The 17,243-nt window shown below is 40.0% G+C and overlaps 1 protein-coding gene across 5 annotated transcripts in view; it reads left to right on the forward strand.

Moving 5' to 3' along the window:
* Positions 1–17,243, forward strand: part of LOC145343031 (dual specificity protein phosphatase CDC14A-like) — a 125,118-nt gene that overhangs the window by 89,882 nt on the left and 17,993 nt on the right. The window lies entirely within an intron of this gene.

A 17,243-nucleotide genomic window follows, 5' to 3' on the forward strand; every position in this document is an offset into this window, starting at 1 on the left:
TATATGAAATAATAGGCAGGATTCTCCAGTCTTATCCATGGCAGGACCCATTGTGAGAGAACAGAAAATTTGGCGTTCCAGCCAAACCTCCCCCTGGCGGCATTGGAAAATTTCAGCTGCGAACAGGGATGGAAGTTTTCAGCCAATATATTGAGTGCTTGTTTTGTCACATTTTTTCTGGTTTGGAAGTATCCTGTTTGGTGTAGCTTAGTTTTTTTTTTCATTGTGGTGCAATAATTTGTCGTCCAAGTTCCAATTTTGCAAAGTGCTCTATAGTGGTTGTGATTTATTGTGAAGTTGCCTGGTGAGCTGGTAGACCATTGAAAGCCAGGACTGGTGCAGTGGCTGGTGTTGGCCAACAATGAGTTTTGTGAAACTGGAATGAAATCAGGTATTTTTACTGTTTTCCCATTTCCATCCCAGTTTATTTAATGCCTATTTCTGAGTTCCAATGGTCACGTAAATATTAAATTCTATACTTTTCATTTGTTCTTTTCCCCCCACCAGCCATACTGTTGCCACTTTCTGGCATCAGTTAACTTAAGAACAGCGCTTCTCTACAACTAAGGCTAATAATGTAATACATCAACAGAAGATTGGCTTCTTGTTAAATTATTTCCACCCAAGATGGAATACTCCGTTGCCATGCAGTAAATACTATCTAAGCAGCATCAGCGTGAGGGTAGGAGTATCCAACTCATGAACATGGTTAAAATGTCACACACTCTATTTGGTTTGGGATCCAAGCTTTTACCTCTTGCTTTATTGGATGTGTATGGATGTATAACCAGAAAGAACAGTATTGTCAGTCCCAAGGAATCAAATGTGTTTTTCACTCCTGGGTCAGTTATAATTGGCATCAATAATACTGATTATACACCAGTATAATCTTTGTTATGTTTGGGGCATGTTTCTGATTTAGTTTAGTGCACATTAGACTGTAAATGTGCAGATTTGTGCTGTAAAAACTTGCATCTCATAAGAAGAGTTGAAATTTTGTCGCAAACTTGAATTGCAACCCTTATAAATTTGTTTGGGAACTTTTCATTCTTTAATGTGACTTAATTTGAAGAGTTGTATTGGAGATCAAACGGCAGTGTATTTAAACTGTTGCACCTACTATTCTGTGCACCTGGAGATAACTTGTGATTCTGGCTTCTTGCGCTTCATGTGCCTAACAAAAAACTTAATTCCAATAGGCAATTTAAATGTATGATGATTTTGTCCATTGCATGCATCTCAGATTAACGTCTACACAATTATCCAGTTTGTTTCTGAATTGTAGGGAATATTTTTTACTGTATCTCTATCACTGCTGATAGCAGTCACGCCAATTCTTTATGCTGCAGGACAAATTTTCTGACTATTCAGATCATGATTTACTAAAGCAGATTGTAGTCATTCCAAATAACATAAGAAGTTTTGCTTGGAACTTGATAAACTTGCAGGCCCTTTTCCAAAATAACACATCACCTTGAAGATCAACTAAATCTTGACGGTAATACTGAACCTGAAAGCATAATGTTTTTTATATAAAAGTATTTATTTATCCATTTGGCCCAATTACCTGATTAATCAAAACTTGTCTTTATCCAAGTTTTAAGCCTTAAGTATTCTGCTTGCATTTTGCTACAAAACTGAAGTATAGGAAAATTTAACGAGTTTTCATAACTAAATAAAACAGCTATTTAGAAGTAGAGCTCAGGAACAAGGCAACTTGTACTCCTGTCACTCATCCCTCATGAAATGGCTTCTTGACCTTTGTATGAGACATATCCTTCTGGAAAGTAAACCAAAAGTTTAGAAGGGGCCTATTAACCTATGGACTGCAACAGAGCCTTTCTATAGTTGTACCCAATGTTACATTAGATATTTCACCCATAATCATAAAAACCTGAGATCTTCAATTCACCAATGACAGTAGAATATAAAAATGTCTTAACCATTAAGTTGTCTCCTATGTTTCTCAACTCAGACTAATTTAAGATTTGTGATGAAGACGATTTATTCTTGGTTATTTTAGAAGAACGTCAAATTCCGTTACAAACCTGTATTTACATCATTTGTAAAAAAAAAAATTTGGAATTAAGAACCTACTGATAACCATGAAACCATTGTCGATTGTTAGAAAAACTCTTCTGGTTCACTCATGTCCTTTAGGGAAGAAAATCTGCCATCCTTACCTGGTCTGCCCTACAAGTGATTCCAGAGTCACAGCAATGTGGCTGACTTTCAACTGCCCTCTGAACAAGGGCAGCTAAGGATGGGCAATAAAATGCCCAGTGACACTGAATTAATTTTTAAAAAATTGTTTAACTAATTAATTGTGCATTGCTAAGTTTTTTTTTCTGGAACATTATTGATTTCTGCGTATAGTCGGACAGACTATCAGTCTGAACACACTGCTTACAGCAAAGGTCACGAACCCTGGAAGTACACGCTAAAATAATCCACACCTCGAGCCAAGCTATTCCATTTCAGCCATCAGTTCGGATAGCAACAATGTGAAAAATTGTCCTCCTATGTCCTGTCTATAGAAAGGAGGACAAATCCAGTTTGGCTAATTACCAGCCAATCATTTCATACACAGTCATCAGCAAAGTAGTAGAAGATATCAATGACAATGCCATTAGTGGCATTTAATCACCAGTAACCTGCTCCCTAAGCGTTTGAGTTCACCAGAACCACTAGGCATTATAATCTTGCTGCAAACATGGACCATTGAGCTGAACTCCAGAACTGAAGAGAGAGGGAAAACCCTTGACATCAAGGCATGTTTGACTGAGTGTGGTGGCAAAGAGTCTTAGAATAATTGAAGTCAATAGGAATCAAGGGAAATACTTTCCACTGATTGGAATCATACCCTGCACAAGTGAAGATGATTATAGCTGTTCCAGGAAAATCATCTAAGCACCAGGACATCACTGCAGGAGTTCCTCAGGGTAGTTAGTGTCCTATGTCCAACTATCTTTAGTTGCTTCGTCAGTTACCTTCCCACCATCGCAACATCAAAAGCACTGATGACTGCAGTATTACATTCCATTCACAACTCCTCAGGTAATGAAGCTGAGCAGCAAGACCTGGATAGCATTCAGTCTTGGTCTGATAAGTTGAAAGTCACTTCTACGCCACACCTGCAAGGCATGACGATCCTTAACTGGAGAAAGCCTAACCATCTTCTCTTGACACCAAGTGGCATTACCGTCATCAGATTAGGGGGGCACAAGCAGTACAGTGGTAAGCACTGCTGCCTCACAGCTCAGGGGACCCAGGTTCCATTCCAGCCTTGGTTGACTGTATGGAGTTTGCACCTTCTCTCTGCGTGTGTGCGTGCGCGCGTGTGTGTTTCCTCCGGGTGCTCCAGTTCCCCTCACATTCCAAAGATGTGCAGGTTATACTGATTGATCGTGCTATGTTGCCCCCGTGTCAGAGGATTAGTCGGGTAAATATATGGGGTTATGAGGCTATGCCTGGGTGGGATTGTTGTTAGTACAGCTCGATGGGCCGCATGACCTCCTTCTACACTGTAGGGATTCAATGATTTGCTAGGATCCCTCATCATTGAGGATGGGGGTATTTGGTGTATCTCTTCCTTCTTAGTTAATTATCCACCATTCGCAACTGGATGTGGCAGGACTGCAGAGCTTGGTTCAGATCATTTTTTTTCGGCGGGGGGGCAGATTTCTTAGCTTCGTCTGTGTGCTGCTTAGCTTTTTGGCACAGAAGTAGCTCTGCAGTGTGGTGTTACTAGGTTGACACCTTGTTTTCAGGTATGCTTGGTGCTGCCCCTACTATGCTATCCTGCCCTCTACTTAGATCCAGTTTGGTGGACATGCTGGGTCGTGAGGTAGCAGATTGTGGTTGAATAGAATTCTGTTGTTGCCAATGGCGCATCTTGTGGATGCCCAGATTTGACTTTTTCCAAATCTATCCCATTTGGCCTGGTGGTAGTGCCACACAATGCAATGGAGGGTATCCTCAATGTGACGACAAAACTTCATCTCCTCAAGAGCTGTGCGAAGGTCACTGCTGCCAATACTGTTATGGACAGATGCGTCTGTGATATGTACATTGGTGAGGGTGAGGTCAAGTAGGTTTTTCCTTCTTGTTGGTTCCCTCATCACATGGTATAAACCAAGCCTAGCAGTTGTGCCCTTCACTGACTGAGCTGGCTGAGTCCCATTAGTGCTAGTGAATCACTCTTATTGCTGGACGTTGCAATCCTCCACAAAGTACTTTGTGGCTTTGCCACTCTCAGTGCATCTTCAAATTAGTGTTCAATATAGAACATAGAACACTACAGCACAAACAGGCCCTTCGGCCCACAAGTTGCGCCAATCATATCCATACCTATCTATAACTCTCAATCCCATTAAATCCCGCGTACTCATCCAGAAGCCTATTAAAAGACCCCAGCGAGTTCGCCTCTACCACCACCGATGGCAGCCGATTCTACTCACTCACCACCCTCTGAGTGAAAAACTTACCCCTGACATCTCCTGTATACCTGCTCCCCAGCACCTTAAACCTGTGTCCTCTCGTAGCAACCTTTTCAGCCCTGGGAAATAGCCTCTGAGAATCCACCCTATCTATTCCTCTCAACATTTTATAAACCTCTATCAGGTCGCCTCTCAATCTTCATTTCTCCAGGGAGAAAAGACCAAGCTCCCTCAACCTATCTTCATAAGGCATGCCTCCCAATCCAGGCAACATCGTTGTAAATCTCCTCTGCACCCTCTCAATTGCTTCACATCGTTTTTTTTGTAGTGAGGTGACCAGAACTGCACATTATACTCCAAGTGGGGTCTGACAAGGGTCTTATAAAGGAAGGGTCTTATATGGAGGAAGTACGGATTGATCAGCTGAGGGGAGGGGGGTGCGTGGTGCGGTAGGCAGTGATCAGCAGGAGATTTGCTTTGACCTGATGCCATGAAACTTCAAGGAGCCCTGCATCAGTGAAGAGTCCTAGAGCAACTCCTTCCCGACTGTGTATCTCTCTGCCACCACCTCTGGTGAGTCTGTGCTGCTGGTGGGATAGGACATGCTGAAGGAGGGTGATAGTGGTGTTTGGGAGCATGGTTTCTGTGGATGAGTCAGTGAGTATGACCATGTCAGGCTGTCACTTGACTAGTCGGTGGGACAGCTCTCCAAATTTTGGCACAAGCTTCCAAATGTTGTAAGGAGGACTTTGCAGGATCGACATGGCTTGCTTTGCCGTTGTTGGTTCCCAGGTTGATATGGGTGGTCAGTCCTCTTTGATTTCTTTTAGTGTTTGTAGCAATTTGACACAACTGAGTTGCTTACTGTGACAGCACTTTGCCATTTAGAAGATGCATTGCAGGAACCCTTCCAGATTCCTCTGACAGCGCATTGCAGACCCACAAGTCCTGCTGCCTCGAAGGACAAGGGCAGCAGATGCATGGGAACACCTCCATCTGGAAGTTCTCCTCCAAACCACACATTCTCCTGACTCGGAAATATATCCGTGTTCTTTCACTTTCACTGAGTCAAACTCTTGGAACTCCCTAATAGCACTGTGGGTGTACCTATAGCCACACGGACTGCAGTGGTTCAAGAAGACAGCTAACACCTTTAAGGGCAATTAGAAATGGGCAACAAAAGCCTCCCTAGCCAGCAACACCCATACCCCATGAATACTAAAAACAAAAACCAACAACATTGTTGTGATTCTAGAGTCACATGTAGGCCAGTCCAGGCAAGGACAGCTGATTTTTCTTCCCTAAAGATCATTAGTGAACTAAATGGGCTTTTATGACAATCCGCAATGGTTTCATGATTACCGTTACTGAACTGAACTTTTAATTCCAGATTTATTAACAACATTTAAATTCCACCCAACTGTGGTGGGATTTGAACCCATGTTCCTGGAGCGCAAGCCTGGGTTTTTGGATTTCTAGTGCAGTGACATTGCCACTACACCACCACCTCCCTGTTGATAGATAGCTGGATAGAGATTGCTCCGGATTACTGCCTTTACATCAACTGTTGTAAGGCCTTATTTTAAGTTGTTCCTTGGACTCTTGTTCTTGCGTATCTCTGGATACTGCAGTTAAAGCTAATTCTTTCATAATTTACTTTAGCTTCGTTATAATTAAATTAATGCAGCTTCTAATGTGCTGCATTGTCATCACTGTCAAGAAAGATCTGTGTAAATAACACCTGTGTGACACCTGAGAGAACATTGCCATAAGGTCTTTCAACTTCTACCAGATGAGTTTGCAGAATCTATATGACTACAGTAGTGTACAGCTTGATCCTTCTGGGCACACTGGTTCTAGTTTTAGAAGAACAGTGCTTCTCTGCTGAACTGCATCTCATGTTAGCTTGTACAACAGGGAAGGAAATATCAGTGTCTTCTGGGTCACATCGATATCCATCAGCCAAAGTTTTGGAGAGTTGAAAAGTTCATCTTGGGGGAGGCAGGACCACAGAGTGAAGGGTCCCAGTCTGATGTCAGTACAGCCCCAGGCTGTGAACGTTGCTGATGTAACAGATGTGATATGAATCTGCAGGTGAGTCTTTGCTGTCAGTACTTAGCCTCAGTGTTGAAGGAATCCAGTATTTGCATCTGCTGAATTTCATCGATTCATTATCTTTAGAAGGATGCTGAATCAAATCATGGATGTCCTTTGGTTGAGACAGTATTCAGTTGCAGGACTCATTTAAATCCAATTATTGGGTTTTCAATAAATAGGCTATCAGGAGGTGATCTAAGCGATGAGGAATTTGTTGTGGGTTCTAAGACAACCAGATTAGTAGCTCAAAATGATCACCTCCAGGCAGGGGATCTTTCTGTCTGTGTTTACCTATTTGAAGCATAGATTATTCAGGTTTGAATAGGTAAAATTAGTGTTTCTTGTGTCTTGTTATTGGCTGAACAGGACTGGGATCTCAACCAAAACAGTAATTAGGCTTTCGGCATCCTCCATGGGGTAGATCAACTGTCTTGGATGCGTCATCTCTCCTTCCTCTGTTTTTATCTGCGCATCAATCATCAGATCTCCAAACACTGACTTTTCAGAGAAATCTAACTTAGTGGAATAAGAATTCAAGACATAGGTACTTTATATTATTGGAATTTAGGACAGCAGAGGAATTATTAATTCCTGTTGGTGCTAAGATCATAGCTTTTGTAGATCCATCACCTTTGGAAGAATGCTGAATCAAATCATAGAAAATGCCATGTTGAAATATTGCCATATGGGTGTTCTCTGAAGTCAGTGAGAATCCTTATTGCTGCCTTGGAACAGATGTTAGAGAGGCGCTGTAACTTCTTGATTCATGAAAAAAAATTTCTGTAAAGCCTGGAGAAGTGCAAAAAGTATTTACAAGGATGATACCTGACCTGAGGGGTTACAATCATGAGGAATGGGTTCACAGGCAGAGGACTCTTTTTCAGAAAATATAAGACTTGAGGAGTGATCTGATCATTGTCCATTAAAAATTATGAGGAGTGGTACTAGTGTGGATGTAGAGAAAATTGTTTCAATTGTTGGGCGGAGTCCCAAACAAAGGGTTATTAATATAAAGCAAATCATAAATCCAGTGAAGATTTCAGGAGGAACTGGTAGAATGCTTAGGTTGTGGAAATTGTTTACAAAATGAAGTAGTTAAGACAAGTTCTAGCTTTCCTGTAATGTTCATGATAGAGAAAGGAAGAGAATGATATGCTGATAGGGTTAGGTTAAGTAGGTGGAGGAAGGTTTTGGGGAGGGGGTGTCCAATGAACAGGTTTCAAAGTTACTAATGCCGCTTGAGACTGATTTCTCCAGCCTAAGATTCAAGGGAATAACCCAGAGTGTCTTGCGCACAGCAGATTGGAAGAAGATTACTTGAACCATGTATGCCACAAGTGTTAACATGATTCCTAAGAACTTGTTAATAGTGTGTAAAGGCTTTTTTGATTATCAAAGTTCATCCCCTTGTATCTCATCCGGCCCATGGAGAACACATTCTTAATTTGTACCTTGAGGTTAAAGTTGTCAAAGGCTGAATAATCCCTTTCTAGATTACCAAATGTTTTGTATCTCTCCTATAGAAACATTTTGCATGGCACCTGCCTTGTGCTTTTGTTCCAGAATTTACAGCTTTACAGCAGTTACTTTGCCAATGTCATTTGAGCTTAAATTTTCTGCTCTTCCATTTGCATTTTTTGTTCATCTTTTTTCCCCTTCTAGATGGCTCCTAGCTATGCTGGTATCTACACTGTGTAGCATTGTCATCTGGTGGATGGTTTGTGCCTACCCTTCTCCCATCCTGCTAATCTGTCTAGATGGGTTAGAAAACTAGTAACCTTCAGGACCCAGGCAGGTAGCATTGTAAGTGTGCCACTTCCATTTCTTTTTAAAAGACTAATCACTGCGCAATGTGTCGCATTTTCCAAATCTCCTCCACTGCATGTTTAATAATTATCACTATTCTCTGTTTCTTAAACTCAATGGGGATGTGTTTTGCTTGATTGGTTATGTTTGATTAGCATAAGACGGTTTTAGTGTTTCCTACCCTTTCCAGTCCTGGTTTCACAAAAATAAAAAACCTTTTTTGTTTTTCAAAGTTATTTATGTATATTTCCCATGTACTCTACTAACTGTTATAGTGTTTTAACCATTTTGTCTTTTACTACCCTTTTTTCTTAGCAGTTGTTTCATTCTAAATTGACCTTTCTACTTTCGCTGCTCCTTTGGTTGTATGATGAGAATAGACAACAATTAAAAGTTTCAATTGCAGCAATTATCATTGTGGCCAGTGTAATGAACTGGATTCATTGGCTGCTGAAGTGGAGGTTTTCATATACAATATAAACTAGAGCAGATAATAAAAATGAATTTTGAAATTAATCACTGCTGCAAGCCTAGTTATGTAACTGCTGTTTGACTGCTAATAAGATTCTATTCACAAAGCTTGTTTTCTTGGTGTTGCTGTATTGTGCTTGCTTTTAGGGTTTTCTAATTGGAATTTGGCACCTTATGAAGTAAAGCACATTCACCTCCAATTAAAACAAACGGATACTTGTGCCTGTCTTTGTTTTATAGAACGTCATTACTGAGGAAGCCACAGCCATAAAAAACAGAAGTATGAAAACAAGTTGTCATTATAGCTAGAGACTCTTAAACAGTGTCATTTCAATAGTGTGGGTAAAATTGGCTTGAAGACCTGATAAGGAAATTAAATCACTGCTTGTGCTGCTGCATATTGTAGTCTTGCAATTTCTGTCCTAGATGATAACCGTGTAAAAAAAAAAACAACAACATATTATGGTAATGTGATTTTCCAGGGAATTCTAGAGAGAGATTACAAAACTCTGAGGTAGAGGGGGGTCTGGGTGTCCTGGTACATGAGTCAAAAAAAAGTTAAGATTCAGGTATAGCAAGTAATTAGGAAGGCAAATGAAATGTTGTTCCATAGAGTATTTTCACTGAATTGTTAACAGTGCAGAAGGAGGCCATTTTGGCCCATTGTGATTGCATTGGTCCTCCAGTTAAGTATTTAAGACTTGGTGCCATTCTCCTGCCTTTTCCACGTAACTTTACACATTGTTTCTATTCAAATAGTCATCTAATGCCCTCTTAAGTGCCTCAATTGAAATCTGCCTCCACCACATTTCCAGGCAGTGCATTCCAGACTCAAACCACTCTTTGTGTGAAAATGTAGATTCTCATTGCATTTATTACTTTTTCAAATCACTTTAAACTTATGTCCTCTCGTTCTTAATCCTTTTACGAATGGAACACTGCCTCCCCATCTGTCCAGCCCCCTCATGATTTTGAACATCTCAATCATACTCCTATTAGCCTCTTTCTCTCCAAGAAGTCCCGAGTTCTCCAATCTACCTTCACAACTGAAGTTTCTCATCCCTGGAACTTTAATTGTAAATCTCTTCTGCACTCTCTCCAATGCATTCACATCCTTCCTATAGTGCGTTCCCAGAACTGTACGAAACATTCCAGCTCTGGTCTCACTAGTGTCCAATACAAGTTCAGTAAAACCTCCTTGCTAACTGCTCTCCCCATCCATCCTGCCACCTTTAATGACTTGTGCACACATGCACCCAGGTCCCTCTGCTGCTGTACCTCATTTGAAGTTATATCCCTTACTTTATGTTGTCTTTTCATATTTCTCCTACCAAAATGAACCATCTCCCACTCCTCTGCAGCATTTAACTTCATTTGCCAATTCCATTGACATTTCTATGTTGTTTTGAAGTTCTGCATTGTCCTTCTCTGTTTGCAATGTTTCCAAGCTCTGCATCATTCACAAACATTGAAATTATCCCCTGCACACCATGCCGCAGTCAAGAAAACGTGGAGTGTATGTCCCTCTGACTTGCTTTTGGTGCTGGTGATGCGGTAAACAAGGGAAATGGGATATAAAAGTAGGAATGTGTTGCTACAGTTGTACAGGGTATTAATGAGACCACAAATGGAGTACAAGAAAGATTGAGTAGGTTGGGCCCAAATCCATTGAAGTGTATGAGAATGAAAGGTGATTTTATTGAAACATGGAAGATACTAATAGAACCTAAACAGAGTTGATGCTGAGAGGATGATTCCCAGAGCTAGGGGAGCACAGTCTAAAAATAAGGTGAAGATGAGAATTTGTTTTGAGTGTTGAGTCTGTGGAACTCTCCTACAGAGAGTAGCGAAGACAGGCTCGTTGAATATATTTACGGCAGAGACAGACAGATTCTTGACTAACAAGGGAGTCAAGATGGGTAGGCAGGAACGTGACATCAAAACCACAATCGGATCTGTCATGATCTTATTAAATAGTGGAGCAGACTGAAGAGGTGAATATAATTTTGAGGATTTATGCAACTTCCTCACTTAGGATTTCTAGTTATTAACATTTTTTCTTCCTTTTATGTATCATAATTTTGCTCATCTTGCTCTGAAAACGCTTCAAGATTCCCCTTCTCTGAGATAGCCCTGTCTTCAATCATTATTTTCCATTGCTCTTTAATAAATAATACTGCCTTTTTTTTGATAGTCATATACAAATCAACAATTGTCTCTTCTCCAACCCACCTTTTCTATGGTTTTCTTTTTACCAATTATTTAAAATACTTTTGGATGTTTTTCTTGAATTTTTCTCTCACCTCAAATGCCAAATTAGCTTCCCATAGACCGCAGTCAACTTTCCTTAAATTACACTGAAATTCTTTTCTTCCTAGTTATTTTGAATTGCTATTTTCAATTTGCCTCCTGGGCTATGGGCAGGAAAGCTAACTGCAAACAGATAAAACAAGTTTCATACTGTTAGTCTGATTCCATACACCTCAAAAATAATACTGCAACTACTTGCAAGAAGAAGATTAAAAGTAAAAGGAGATCAATTTGAATTTCGAAGAAAATATGGATAAAAGTGACTGGTGCAGACACGATGGGCCAAATGGCTTCCTTCTGTGCTGTAACGATTCTGTGAAGATGATGAGTCGAAAGCAAAATACTATCTGGAGGGTAAAACAGAAAATGCTTGAAACACTCATCTGGCCTGGTGGCATCTTTTATGGAGAGAAATGATGACCTCTATGTGTTCTGTTCTGATGAAAGGTCATTGAATTGAACTATTATTTGTCTCCAGATGGGGTAATATGTATTATGTATGAGAGAGTAAAAGTAAAGCAGAATGTGTGTGTTCGTTCAAATTAATGGAGTGCTCTAGTGTGGTTAGAGAGGAGTTAAACTAATTTGTCAGGGGGATGTGCATCAACATATAGAAGTAAAAAGAGAAATAAGGAGTATAAGATGGAAGTGTTAAATGTTACTAGACAAGAGAGTAGTATCATTAGATAGGAGTGGACTAAGACTACAAGTATGACAAAAACAGGTTTACTATGCATGTACATTAACATATAAAGTGTGATAAAAGAGAGGTGGGGGTAGCAGCACTAATTAGAGATGACATTATAGTGTTGAAAATAGAGGGTGCCCTTGATAGAATGTGGACAGAATCTGTTTGGTTAGAGTTAAGAAGCAAAAAATGTATGATCACACTTCTGGGATATTCTAAAGGTCTCCAAATAGTGGGAAAGTGTAGAAGATAAATCTCCAGGGAAATCAGAGAATGTGCAAGAATTATAGCGTGGTGATAAAAAGTGTGCCTTTGACAGGTGTCAGTTGAAAATCAGCTGAATACAGAAATCTCAAACATGAAGCGAAGAAGCATATAAGAGAAGAAAAGTGACTGGCAGCAAGTGTAAAAAGTAATTCCAAGTTTTGTATAGGCATGTAAACAGTAAAATTGTGGTAAAGGGGGGAGTAGGGCCTATTAGGGACCAAAAAGGACATTTACACATGGAGGGCCTAGCTTGGATACTACACATCTGTGTTTATCAAGAAAGAAGTTGCTATCCAGGCGTTGGTGAAAGATGTGGTAATTTGGACATTAACGATGGGTTTAAAATTGATAAGATATGATATTGGATAGGCTGTCTGTACTTAAAGTTGATAAAACAGCAGGACCAGATGTGATTCATCCAAGGATACTGAGGGAAGGGAGAGTGAAAATTGTAGAGGTACTGGTCACAATAGGGTTAGCACTGTTGCTTCACAGTGCCAGCAACCCAGGTCAATTTAGCCTTGGGTCACTGTCTGTGTGGAATCTGTACATTCTCCCCATGTCTGCATGCGTTTTCTCTGTGTACTCCAGTCTCCTCCCACAGTCCAAAGATGTGCAGGTTGGTTGGAATGGCCATGCTAAATTGCCCCTTAGTGTCCCAATATGTGTAGGTTAAGGGGATAAGGCCTAGGTGGGATGCTGTTTTGGAGAATTGGCGCAGTATCGATGGGCCAAATGGCCTGCTTCTGCACTGCAGGAATTCTATAATTTTATTTGGACATGGTGACTTGTTCAAAAAAGGTGTGTAAATAGCCCAGTCAATTTAATTTCAATGGTGGGAAAATTCTAGAAACAATAATTCAGGACAAAATTAAGTCACATCAGAAATGTGGACTAATTAAGGAACCCAGCATGGATTTCTTAAGGGAGAACCATGTTTTGACTGTCTTGCTGGAGATTTTTGAATTTGAAGAGGTAACAGAGTGGGTTATGAAGCTAATGTTGTTGATGTGGTGTATGAGGACTTCCAAAAGATCTTTGATACGATGCCATACAACAGACTTGTGAACAAATGAATAAAAGAGACAGTAACAATGTGGATATGGAATTGACTGAGTGACAGGAAACAGAGGGCAGTGTTTAATGGATGTTTTTCCTGCTGTAGGAAGATTTACAATGATGTTTCTCAGGGGTCAGTGTTGGGACCTCTTTCCTGATATCTATTAATGACCTGGGCCTTTGTGCGCAGGGCATAGTTTCAAAGTTTGTGGATGATACAAAATTTGGAAACATTTGGATTTTGAAGAGGATAGTGTAGAATATCAAAGGGACATAGACCAAGTTGGTGGAATTGGCAGACAGATGGCGGATGAAGTTCAATGCAAAGGAGTGTGAGATAATTAATTTTGGTAGGAAGAATATGGAGAGACAATGTAAAATGAAGCGTGCAACTCAAAAGGTGTAAAGCAGAGGGAGCTGGTTGCTTATGTGCTTAAATCATCGAAGTTGGCAAGAAACATTAGAGAGCAGTTAATAAAGCATATAGTATCCTCAGCTTTATTAATAGGGGTATAAAGTACAAGAGCCAGGGAGGTTATGTTGCATTTGTATGTCACTAGTTCAGTCTTAGCGAGAGTATTGTGTCCAGTTCTGGGCACCACACTTAGGAAAGATGAGAAAGGATTAGAGAGAGTGCAGTAAAGATTCAATAGAATGATTTCAGCAATGAGAAACTTCAGTTATGAAGATTGATTGGCAAAGTTAGGACTTTTTTCCCTGGAAAATAGGAAGTTAAAAAGAGATTTGATAGAGATATTCAAAATCATGTGGAGTCTGGACAGAGTAGATGAGGAGAAACTGTTCCCACTCATGAAAAGATCACAAATGAGAGGGCAAGCTTTAAAGTAATGTGTAAAAGAAGCAAAAGTGTTACGAGGAGAAACTATTTTTACACAGCATGTGGTTCGGGTTTGGAATGCGCCGTCTGAGAATGTTGTGGAAGCTGGTTCATTTAAGCATTCAAAAGGGAATTGGACTGTTGTGATGTAAAGGAAGAATGTGCAGGATCATGGGAGAAGGCAGAGGAATGGTGCAAGGTGAGTTGCTCATTCGGAGAAGCAGTGCAGACATGATTGGCCAAGTGGTCTCTTTTTGTGCTGTAATAATACTCTGATTCAGACTTTAATTACCCAAATGTGGATTGGGAGAGTGTTAAAGGACAGGGAAGTTTATGAAATGTGTTCAGGTGAATTTCTTTGACCAGGTGTTCTCAGCCCAAGTAGAATGGAGGTATTCTGGATCTGGTCCTGGGGAATGAGATGAGCCAAATGTCCTGAGTAAGATTGAACATCTTAATAAGGCTTATTAATGGAGAAGAGCAAGGAACAATCTAAAGTAGAACATCTTTAATGAAAGAGGACTACTTTTGATGGGATGAGAGTGATCTAGCCGGGGTTAAATGGAACCAAAATCTGGAAAAATTGCAAGAGAACATTGGGTGATATTTAAAGTGGAGATTGTTCAGGTACAGACTAGGTACGTTCTACCAAGGGTTAAAGAGAGGAGGAACAAAGTTGGGGCTTTTTGGATGACCGGGGCAATAGAGAATATGATGTGACAAAAAAAAATGGTGAATGATGCATGTCAAGTGAATTCTTCAGGCAAGAGCCAGGTCTAATGCAATTGGTTGAAGTAAAAAGGAAAATGAAACTAAGAGAGAGAGAATATGAGAGTAGAATGACACTTAATGTAAAGGGTAACCCAGGTATCTTCAACTGACATGTAAATAGTAAGTGGATGGTCGGAGTTTGAATGGGTCCTATTGGAGACAGAGGGTGATATTTGCTTGGAGGTGCTGAACAATTTGAGTTTTGTATTAGTATTTATGAAAGAAGAGGAAGATGACAAAATATTGGTAGAAGTGGAGATGCTACAAGTATATTTGAAAAGCAGAGGGTACTGAAAAAGCTACTTTGCTTAGACTGGATAGGTCACCTGGTTGTAATGGTTTGCATCCCAGGTTACTAAAGGAAATAGGGGTGGAATAATGAAAGAGCTTACCATAATCTTCTAATCTCAGAGAGGTGCCAAGAGAATTGGATGCAAATATAACACCTTGTTCAGGAAAGGGTTTAAGGGTATTCCAGATACTACAGGCCAACCAGTTTAACGTGTGTACGTTATGGGTAAGGTATTAGGAAAAATAGCTGGGGGATTAAAAATTAACAGGCGCTTGCAGAGGTTTGAGTTAATTAAGAATACCCAGCATGGATTTGTAAAAGGCAGACCATGCTTGATTAACTCAATTGAATTTATTGATGCCGTAACGGGGAAGGTTGATGAAGGGCGTGCAATGGATGTTGTCTATATGAATTTTAAGCAAGTGTTTGACTACATAAAAGGCTGGTTTTCAAAATTATGGTTCATGGAAGAGGAGGGACAGTGTCAGCTTGGATAAAAAATTAGCTTAAGGACAGAAAACAGTTGTGGTATATGGATATTTTTCATACTGGGAGGATAACAGACACAAAAGATCAGTGTTAGGATCATTGCTTTTTTGTTATATTTAAATTATTTGTTATGGACAGGGCTGGGAGAGTACTGAAACCCTTATGCCCTTTCCCATATTGACTGTAGTCAGTGTGGTTTTGGAAAGGAAGGTGTGTCTCTTAGCCCCTTTGAGTAAGTATTCAATTTGAATAACAGCAGCAAGCTTTTGTGGGTTTTAATGAAGAGGATTATTTATTCATGCATTCATCCCAAAAGTCTAAATGCTACTTCAGTTCCTCAGTTCTCTCACTCACTCATGCATATGCTCAAGAAAGAACAGAGCACTTCTACAAATTGTAAACAAAAGAATAAATTATAGTTCATGTGTTTGGCTCGTGGTAGAATAATGGTTATTGCAGGCCTGGTAAAAGAGTCTCTTCCACTCTTGAATTGTAGTTTAGATGAATTAAAGTAGCTGGAGTTGAATGTAAAGATTATTGTAGGATTTCCTTGAAAAAATGGCTTCTCAACAAATTATGAAGTTGGTTCCTTGTTGCCTCATTACCAAGAGGTCAGGTTTTTTGCTAGTGTACATTTTGAGAGAAACAGAATCGGGCTGAGAGACTTTAAAGATGTTTTACAGCCCCCAGAATTTTAAAGGCAAAGATGACGGTGTCATTTTCCTGCAGCTTTTCTGCAACCTGAGAACTTGCCTGCAGACTGCCCTTTTAACTGTCATTTTTGTAAAAGATGACTAACAGGTCTGCCTTTCCTGTGGACCTTCACAGCTCTCTTCCGAATATGGTGTGGGAATTCAGTTAGTTTGCTACAACGTGGCTGTTTGTAGACAATCATTGACTTGCTCTCAATAATCCATTCAAGTCAGGAAAGGGTAGTGTCAGAGTGTGGGTATTCACCACTCTTTTTTTGTTCTGAAACTCCCCTATGTCCTGTCGAGATGGTGTGGCAGTGTCTTTTGGATTCCACTATCGCTGGGGCATAATTCCTGGAACCTCCTCCCTAACAGTATTGTGGGTGTGTCTTCAGAAGAACTGCAATGTAGAAGATGGCAGCTCTCCATCAACTTCTCAAGGGTATTTCGAAATAACCGATAAATGCTGCCTTTGCCATCAATACCCACAGCCCAGGAACAATTTTGTTTAAATGGTCCAAAGTAGGAACTTGGGACATCAAGAAATGCTGGTATCTTTGTCCAATTAGTCTTGCCTCGTAGATACTGCTTTTTCTGAAAATGGCATGTAACTGTTGACTGAATTTGACTGTAGGGATACTCTGTTTGCCTGTGAGTCCTTTCACTATTGTGCTATAATTTCCGCTATAATACACTATAATTTCAGTATATTGTCTATACCAATGGCAGAAGTGTTTCTAGTTCAGTTTCTGTTCCAGATCAGTAGCAATTAGGTTGTTCTACTGGAATCTGTTACTCGTCTATTTTGTTCTAAGAACAACCTGTAGATAGTAATTAGGCAGGCAGCTTACATTTTTTAGCGCACTATCTTGTAATGGTTAGTCTTCAGTTCTATAGCAGGTAGGCAGTATTAGGTTGATATGAGAGATTTTGTAAATCAAACATTTTATGTATTGAGTCATAAACTGAGCAATTATTCAATTCTTCCTCCTAACCTAAATATGTAATTCATTCAGTGAACCTG

This window comes from Carcharhinus amblyrhynchos, chromosome 5 (assembly GCF_965287045.1).
Source record: "Carcharhinus amblyrhynchos chromosome 5, sCarAmb.v2.hapA, whole genome shotgun sequence".
In the NCBI taxonomy this organism is placed as follows: Eukaryota; Metazoa; Chordata; class Chondrichthyes; order Carcharhiniformes; family Carcharhinidae; genus Carcharhinus; species Carcharhinus amblyrhynchos.